The sequence below is a fragment of the Triticum dicoccoides genome, chromosome 5A (genome assembly GCF_002162155.2).
Source record: "Triticum dicoccoides isolate Atlit2015 ecotype Zavitan chromosome 5A, WEW_v2.0, whole genome shotgun sequence".
Taxonomy (NCBI): Eukaryota; Viridiplantae; Streptophyta; class Magnoliopsida; order Poales; family Poaceae; genus Triticum; species Triticum dicoccoides.
In genome coordinates this window covers 195,155,455-195,164,135 of record NC_041388.1, presented here as the reverse complement: position 1 = coordinate 195,164,135, position 8,681 = coordinate 195,155,455, and positions in this window count along the sequence as shown.

Here is an 8,681-nt window from a genome sequence, read left to right as displayed (position 1 = left end):
GCCGCCCCAACGCCTCCTCGGCCGCCTCCTCGCCACCTCCTCGTCGCCGGCGAGCGCCCCGGCAACGGAAACTCTAATCCTCGGGCGCCGCGCTCCGTCACTGTTCCGGCGAGATCCGGATCGGGGCTTCAATAAACCCTAGATCTCAGGGTTGACTTTCCCCCTCTCCCTTATATTTTTCTGCATACTTCATCATGCCGTAACTTTGCACCCGCAACTCCGTTTTGGGCGTGTAGCATATCAGAATGTTCGTCTCAGTGAGTACATCATTTCATCTCATTGCATCATTTTCATTTGAGCTCATCTTGATGCCCGAAATGCTATTGGAAGAGAGCTATTTGAGTTAATTGTCAGATCTGCTGCATCAAATAGCTATTTGTCATTTTGCCATGATTAATGTGTGCATGATATGCTCCTGAGTTCTACATGAGTTTTGTTATATGCCATGCCATCTTTACAGAGGTGCTTACCATGTATTTTTGTGACATGTGTGGTGACTAGCACAAGCTTGCAAAGTAGTGCATTCGTTAATGCTGATTTCAGGGACTTAGAATTTCTCTAAGTCCTTGATCCGTTTTTATCAATATGCCATATGTTCATGTTGTTTCCTAGTGATCCGTGCCTCTTTTGAGGATGATCAATAAGGATGATATGTTAATATTGTGGTGCTCTATCCATCCATGTCTTTTTTTGCAATTATGGAGCACCCTAGCTTGTTTCAATCGAGCTCTACTTTTGCTATTTCGTGAATCCTGGCAGATTGTTGACTCGTTAGCGATTTTGCCAAGGATGTTGTTGTTGATCCGTGAATGCTATGTTGTTGTTCTTGCCATGTATAGCTTATATGATATGTATTATTGATGGGTGTATGCTTAGTTTGTCATGACTTGCTCTGTAGTGAGTGCATCGAGCTCGTAAACATGCCTACTCGTTAACAGATTTGCATGCTCCAGTTTTTCACTAAGTCTGTAATCTGATTATGTTTTTGCCATGTTCACATGCTTGCAATTGTATTTTCTGATCCCTTTGGCTCAAGGTCACTAAGAGACTTTTGTTAAGTTCTTTGAGTACCTTCATGTTATGCCTTACTTTGCCATGTTAAGTTCCTGTGGCATATAGTTTTCATGCTCCAAAGTGTGCTACCTGATGTTAAATTCCAGACTTGTGTGAATTTCACAAAGTCTGAAATCTGTTATCGTTTGCATTTTTGCCATGCTTGTTTGAACCTGTTAATGGATGAATTAGTCATAGCTCATTGTTCATCTTTTGTCAAGCATCATGAGTGGATCCCTGCCATGTATTTTTTTGTCATTTTGGGTGCTGTAGCATAATTATCTTGATACATTTAGATGGCCTATTTGCTGTTTATCGCAGACCGGTGCCATATTTGTTTTGCTTGCCATTTCCAAACCGTGCGTCCGATTCCGGTGATCTTTATATCAATTTCAACCGAAATCACCTCACCTTTCCAGTGGCACTCTTGGATTTCCAAGTTGAGGCCAGGTTCAATCATTCCTTGTCAAATCTTGCATATGCATCACATATCGCATCCCGCATAGCATACCATGTTTGCATCATGTTGTTCGAGCATTGCCCGTGGTTGATTGTGTTCCTTTTGCTTGTTTGTCTTGTTTGGGTAGAGCCGGGAGATGAGTTCGCTAACGAGGAGCCCATTGAGTTTGCTTATGAGGATCAAGTCAACTCTGACAACTTTGCAGGCAAGATGATAATACCCTCGAAATCACTTCTATATTTGCTTGCTAGATGCTCGCTCTTTTGCTATGCCTATGCTATGATGCCTACCACTTGTTTATCATGCCTCCCAAATTTCCATGTCAAACCTCTAACCCACCATGTCCTAGCAAACCGTTGATTAGCTATGTTACCGCTTTGCTCAGCCCCTCTTATAGCGTTGCTAGTTGCAGGTGAAGACTTGGAGATCGTTCTTTGTCGGAAAATTGTTTATTTATTGGGATATCACTATATTATCTTGTTATCTTAATGCATCTATATACTTGGTAAAGGGTGGAAGGCTCGGCCTTTTGCCTAGTGTTTTGTTCCACTCTTGCCGCCCTAGTTTCCGTCATATCGGTGTTATGTTCCCGGATTTTGCGTTCCTTACGCGGTTGGGTGATAATGGGAACCCCTTGACAGTTCGCCTTGGATAAAACTCCTCCAGCAATGCCCAACCTTGGTTTTACCATTTGCTGCCTAGTCTCTTTTTCCCTTGGGTTTCCGGAGCCCGAGGGTCATCTTTATTTAAACCCCCCGGGGCCAGTGCTCCTCTGAGTGTTGGTCCAAACTAGAGCCCTGTGCAGCGCCCCCTCGGGGAAACTCGAGGTTTGGTTTTAGTTGTATGGAGAGCTCATCTGAGTGTGCCCTGAGAACGAGATATGTGCAGCTCCTATCAACATTTGTCGGCACATTCGGGCGGTGTTGCTGGACTTGTTTTACCATTGTCGAAGTTGTCTTGTAGAACCGGGATGCCGAGTCTGATCGGAATGTCTTGGGAGAAGGTTTATCCTTTGTTGACCATGAGAGCTTGTGATGGGCTAAGTTGGTACTCCCCTGTAGGGATTTGAACTTTCGAAAGCCGTGCCCGCGGTTATGGGCAGATGGGAATTTGTTAATGTCCGATTGTAGATAACTTGAACCTTAACTTAATTAAAATGAATCAACTGCGTGTGTAACCGTGATGGTCTCTTCTCGGCGGAGTCCGGGAAGTGAACACGGTGTTGGAGTAACGTTTGCCGTAGGTTGTTCTATAGTTTCTCGTTCGGCTTCGCCTTCTCTTCTCGCTCTCTTTTGCGAACAGGTTAGCCACCACATATGCTAGTCGCTTGCTGCAGCTCCACATATTACCTTGCCTTACCTATAAGCTTAAATAGTCTTGATCGCGAGGGTGCGAGATTGCTGAGTCCCCGTGGCTCACAGTTTACTTCCAAACCAGATGCAGGGACCGATGATTCCGTTCCAGATGATGCGCTTGAGCTCAAGTGGGAGTTCGACGAAGACTCACGCCGTTACTATGTGTCTTTCCCTGATGATCAGTAGTGGTGCCCAGTTGGGGCGATCGGGACCGTGTCGCATGTTGGGGTTGATCTTTTATTTTGGTGCCGTAGTCGGACCATGAGTGTATTGGATGATTGTAATGTTATTTATGTATTTGTGTGACGTGGCGAGTGTAAGCCAACTATGTACCATTTCCCCTATTATCTATTTACATGGGTTGTTGTGAAGATTACCTTACTTGCGACATTGCTTTCAATGCGGTTATGCCTCTAAGTCGTGCTTCGACACATAGGAGATATAGCCGCATCGAGGGCGTTACACTACAAGTCAGTCACTCGGAAGTGTCCTTATAAAAGGCACCGGACCGGGCTTTTGAACAGTGCGCCCTCATTCTCCTTCTTCTTCCTCAGATTTCTCCGCTACGCCTGCCTCCGCTCTCGGCGTCGTAGCCCCTCTCAGACTCGATTCGCCGCCATGGGGAAGGAGAAGACAGTGACATTGGAGCGTGCAAAGAAGGCAACGGCGAAGGCGAAAGGAAAGAGGACCAGCCGGGGTGGATCCTCGTTAAGGTCTGGCCTGCCGCCAGGCTGGATCCAGGGCGACTGGATCCGCTTGACGATCAGCCAAGACGACATCGACGATATGGTTGAGGGGGGACTGATCCCCCATGAATCGGCGCGGCTCCCGGGGAACGAGACCGAGCCACGGCCGCAGGAGGGTGAGTGCGTTCTCCTCGCCACTCATGTCGACCGCGGGTTTTCTTTGCCTCCCCACCCTTTCTTTCGTGGTTTTTTGAACTTCTTCGGGGCTCAACTTCCCACTTTACTCCAAACACCATCGTGTCCATGTGCCAGAGTTTCTTGGGTTGCCGACCGCACTGGGGTCTCTTCAAGCACATATTCACATGTCGCTCCCAGACGGTCAAGAAGGCCAACCCGAGTGACGAGAGGGTGCATGTGATACAGATGTGTGGGGGCCTTGGAATTCAAATGAGGAATAGGAGCACCTTCCCAGCTATGATCCTTCCCGACTTGGTCCGGGGCTGGTAGTCGACCTGGTTTTACTGCAAGGACCAGCCGACCCCGGGTCGGTCGACCGGACTTCCCCCCTTTTCCTTGGCTTGAGTGGAGAAGCCCTCCTCCTTGAGGGTGATCCTGGAAGAGAAGGCGTAGGTGAAGGTGTTGGTCGAGCGGGTCGTCCAACTTGTTCGCGACGGAGGGACTGGTATGGACCTGCTGGAGGTCTTTCTCAGTCGACGCATCCAACCACTCCAAGCCCGTGACCATCCGATGTGGATGTACTCGGGACTCGAGGACTCCACTCGGATCCACCCGGAGGACGTTAGTGAAGACACGGTGGAGAAGTGGCTGAGAGGAATCACCGGCAATAAAGATAATCCCCGAGGGTCTAGGAGGGTGATTCCATTCGACCATTTGCGCCAGCCGGAACAGGTATGATTCTGCGTTGTCAAGTATCTTCTTGATTCACTGTGTAACATCTTGTTGACGGTCGACTGTATTTCTTTTGTTCATTGTCTTTTCAGGCTCTTATTGATATGTACTCGATGCTGAGTGCAGGAGCAAAATGTCGAGGAAGGGGCGAGCGGGGGTGAGAGTGCCGAGTGTCACTCGGATGCAGAGGAGGACGAGGAGAGCGACGAATCAAGTGATGAAGAAGAGGTCGACTCGCCTCCTTGCAGAGAGAGGAGGTCCAAGCATGCTGACGACCCAGTGAGCACCCCTGATCTGGCGGCCGCACCGACTAGGCAACCTTCAAAGCGCCCTCGGACGTCTTCTCTGGTGCCGACTGAGAAGGTATTGAAACATCTCAAGACCGCGCCGCCTCCTGCACCGAAGGCATTGAAGACCACCTCCTCCAAACCACCGAAGGCTTTGCCCAGAACCAAAGTGACTATCCCCACCATCTCTGGGTAATCATCTGACCCAATCTTTTGGTCGACTCGAGCAACAGAACATAACTGACTGAATGTTGACATTTGCAGTTCTGCTACATCTGGAACTTCTTCCTACCAATACCGAGAGGAGGAAATGGAAGACGCGGTTACCTCCAACCCAGGTAAAACTCTCATGATCTTGCTCTTGATTATTTGGTCGATTAAATTCTGGCGATTCACTTGGGGTCGACTGATTTATTTGCAGCCCCACCCAACGTCATCGAGCTTCCGGATGATGATGAAGATGTGGCCCCAAGGCTCAGAAAGAACAAAAAAGTAGCAGCTGGCAAGACGTCTCAGCAGGGGCCGGTGACAACACCAACCGTCCAGCAATCTGAAGACGCAGGTGGGCCCTCTGTAACTTTTGCTGTCCCATTGTCGAGTGAGCGCCCTGCACCGTCGATTGTACCTGTGTTTCCTTCAGTCGTCCAACCTCACGCTTCGGAGCTCCAAGCTGCCGCACCTGGATCATATGCCCCCTTCTTCACCAAGTACCATGTTCCGGAAAGCCAGTCAGACGCGGCTGCGGAAGCCATCCGTTAGGCTAACGTGATGATGGAGCGGATGAAGACGGTGCACGAGAACAGCCAGGCTACTTACGATGCCAGTGCGGCTCTCCGGGCCAATGTCCAGGTAAGTAGACTTTCGACTGACCTTGTTCTATTAGGATATGCTACCTGAAATATTTTCTTTCATACAATCTCTTATTGTTTGCGTCGAATCTATACACCCACTGGGTGTTTTGTTGTCTTTGGTATTTGCGCTCTTCCACTCGGCCTAGGCGAGTGGGATCTGAACCGGTGGGGGCACGCTAAGTGCAACCACTAGGTGTAGTCGCCGAGACCGCAGTCGACTGCTAGCAAGCGACTGGGGTCTGAGTACTTTTTACTTTCTTGTCTTCCACTCGACCCGGGCGGACCGGTCGAATGGGATCTGAACCAGTGGGGGCACGTCAAGTGCACCCACTGGGTGTGTAGTCCCCGAGACAGCGGTCGATTGCTGGCAGTCGGCCGGGGTTTGAATAGTTATTTTTTAGTCGACCCGGGCGGACCGGTCGAGCGGGGTCTGAATCAGTGGGGGCACGCCAAGTGCACCCGCTGGGTGTAGTTCCTGAGACCGCAGTCGACTGCGGGCAGTCGACTGGGGTCTGAGTAAACTTTTAAGTTTTATTCACTCGGAAGTAAATAATTTTTGATCTTGTCGATTGACACGTCTTTTACCTTCTGCAGAAATCTTGTACTCTCATTTCTAAGTTTGCCGAATTTGAGGAGAAGCGGAGGCAACTCAACCTCGACTTGGAGCTGGCCCAACAAAAGTTGAAGAAAGCTCAAGATAAAGCTGCTGGTATGGAAGGTAACCACCTGTCGACTGTTCACGTCGATCGTCTTTTAAGATATTTCTTCGATCTCTTGTTTGATCCGGTTGCTTCTTTTGCAGAGAAAATGAGGTTGGCTCTGGAGAAGGACTTGGACCTTGTAGCTGTGCAGAAGGAAGCTCAAGATAAGACTACCCTTGCAGAACAGAAGCTGGCTTCAGTTGGAGTGTTGGAAGGCGAGGTGAACAAGCTGAAGTCCTCTCTCAATGAGTCCAACCGAGAGGTAACTCGTCTGAAGAAGGATAAGATTGCTCTGAATGAGAAGCTGGAGTCCGCGATCCATAAGAGAAATGACACGGAAGCCTATCTGAGAACTCTTGCCAAGAAGATCTATCTTATGCTGGAAGGTACTCCTTTTAATCCGTCTGCTTTACTGCTTGCAAGTTAATCCTGTCCAGTCGACTCACCAACTCTTTGACTACAGAATTCTGCCAAAACTTTAACGAGGAAACTGGACGGATCGAGACGGGTTTAGACCCTATCGTTTCTCCGGTCGGTGACGAGACTGCCATGAATGTGCTTCGACTGGAATCCCATGTCGCCAGCGTCACAAGTTACCTCGCTCGTCTGAAGGTGGCAGTTTCACGGATCGACTCATCACTCTGGCCAAGGGCGACGCTTCAAAATGACCTCGAATCTCTGATGACTCGGCTCAACGAGATTCCTGGTCGAGTGCTAGAGTGGAAGAAGTCCTCTGCCCGGTGTGGTGCCGACGTGGCGTTGTCCTTGGTAAGGGTCCACTGCAAGGAAGCTCGTGAAGACAAGCTAGCGGCGATCAAGGTCGCCAACACCAAAAGACACGACTTCTAGTCCTTTATGGACACTTTCATCGCTGCCGCCACTCGGATCACAGATGGAATCGACTTGGACGAATTCGTCGAACCCGCCAGCCCTCCGCCTGCCGAGTGAACAAACTATGAGATTTAAACATGTCTTAAATTTGCCTCGGAATGCCGAGTGGTTGCTGTAACCATTAAACTCCTTCGGGCTTGATGCTTGAATACTTTTGATTTATCGCTTGGAACTTTAGGATTTATCTGAACTTCTTTTGAATATGCTTGTGATTGCTTTTGGAATCTGCTCCCTATTTGGAATGACCTTCGTGTTTGAGATGCAGCCTTGAAATGGAGACTTTAATCGAACCGCGCCTTGTCGTCCTTGCGGACAAGGACGAAGCACACGTTGTATTTGTGGTGTAGCTTGAAGGAGAAGGTTACAGTCGACCTGCGCCACGTCGTCCTTGCGGACAAGGATGGAGCGCACGTTGTATTTGTGTTGTAGCTCGGAGGAGAGGGTTGCAGTCGACCTGCGCCTTATCGTCCTTGCGGACAAGGATGGATCGCACGTTGTATTTGTGGTGTAGCTCAAAGAAGAGGGCCGCGGTCGATCTGCACCTCGTCGCCCCTGTGGGTAGGGATGGAGCGTACGTTGTACTTGTGGTGTAGATCCTAGGGAAAGGACTGCAGTCGACTTGCACCTCGTCGTCCTTGCGAATGGAGATGGAGCGAATGTTGTATTTGCGGAGTAGCTCCAAAGGAGAAGGATGACTCACCACTCGGTAGGATTTTACAAACTTAGGCGAGTACTGGACTACAGCTAAGCCCCCGAGTGGGAGGATTGCTCACCACTCTGTAGGATTTTACGAACTTAGGCGAGTACTGGACTGCAGCTAAGCCCCCGAGTGGGATGATTGCTCACCGCTCGGTAGGATTTTTTAAACTTAGGCGAGTACTGGACTGCAGCTAAGCCCCCAAGTGGGAGGGTTGCTCACCACTCGGTAGGATTTTTTAAACTTAGGCGAGTACTGGACTGCAGCTAAGCCCCCGAGTGGGAGGGTTGCTCACCACTCGGTAGGATTTTTTAAACTTAGGCGAGTACTGGACTGCAGCTAAGCCCCCGAGTGGGAGGCTGGCTCACCACTCGGTAGGATTTTACAAACTTAGGCGAGCACTGGACTGCAGCTAAGCCTCCGAGTGGGAGGGTTGCTCACCACTCGGTAGGATTTTTTAAACTTAGGTGAGTTCTGGACTGCAGCTAAGCCTCCGAGTGGGAGGGTTGCTCACCACTCGGTAGGATTTTTTAAACTTAGGCGAGTACTGGACTGCAGCTAAGCCCCCGAGTGGGAGGGTTGCTCACCACTCGGTAGGATTTTTTAAACTTAGGCGAGTACTGGACTGCAGCTAAGCCCCCGAGTGGGAGGGTTGCTCACCACTCGGTAGGATTTTACAAACTTAGGCGAGTACTGGACTGCAGCTAAGCCCCTGAGTGGGAGGCTAGCTCACCACTCGGTAGGATTTTACAAACTTAGGCGAGTACTGGACTGTAGCTAAGCCCCCGAGT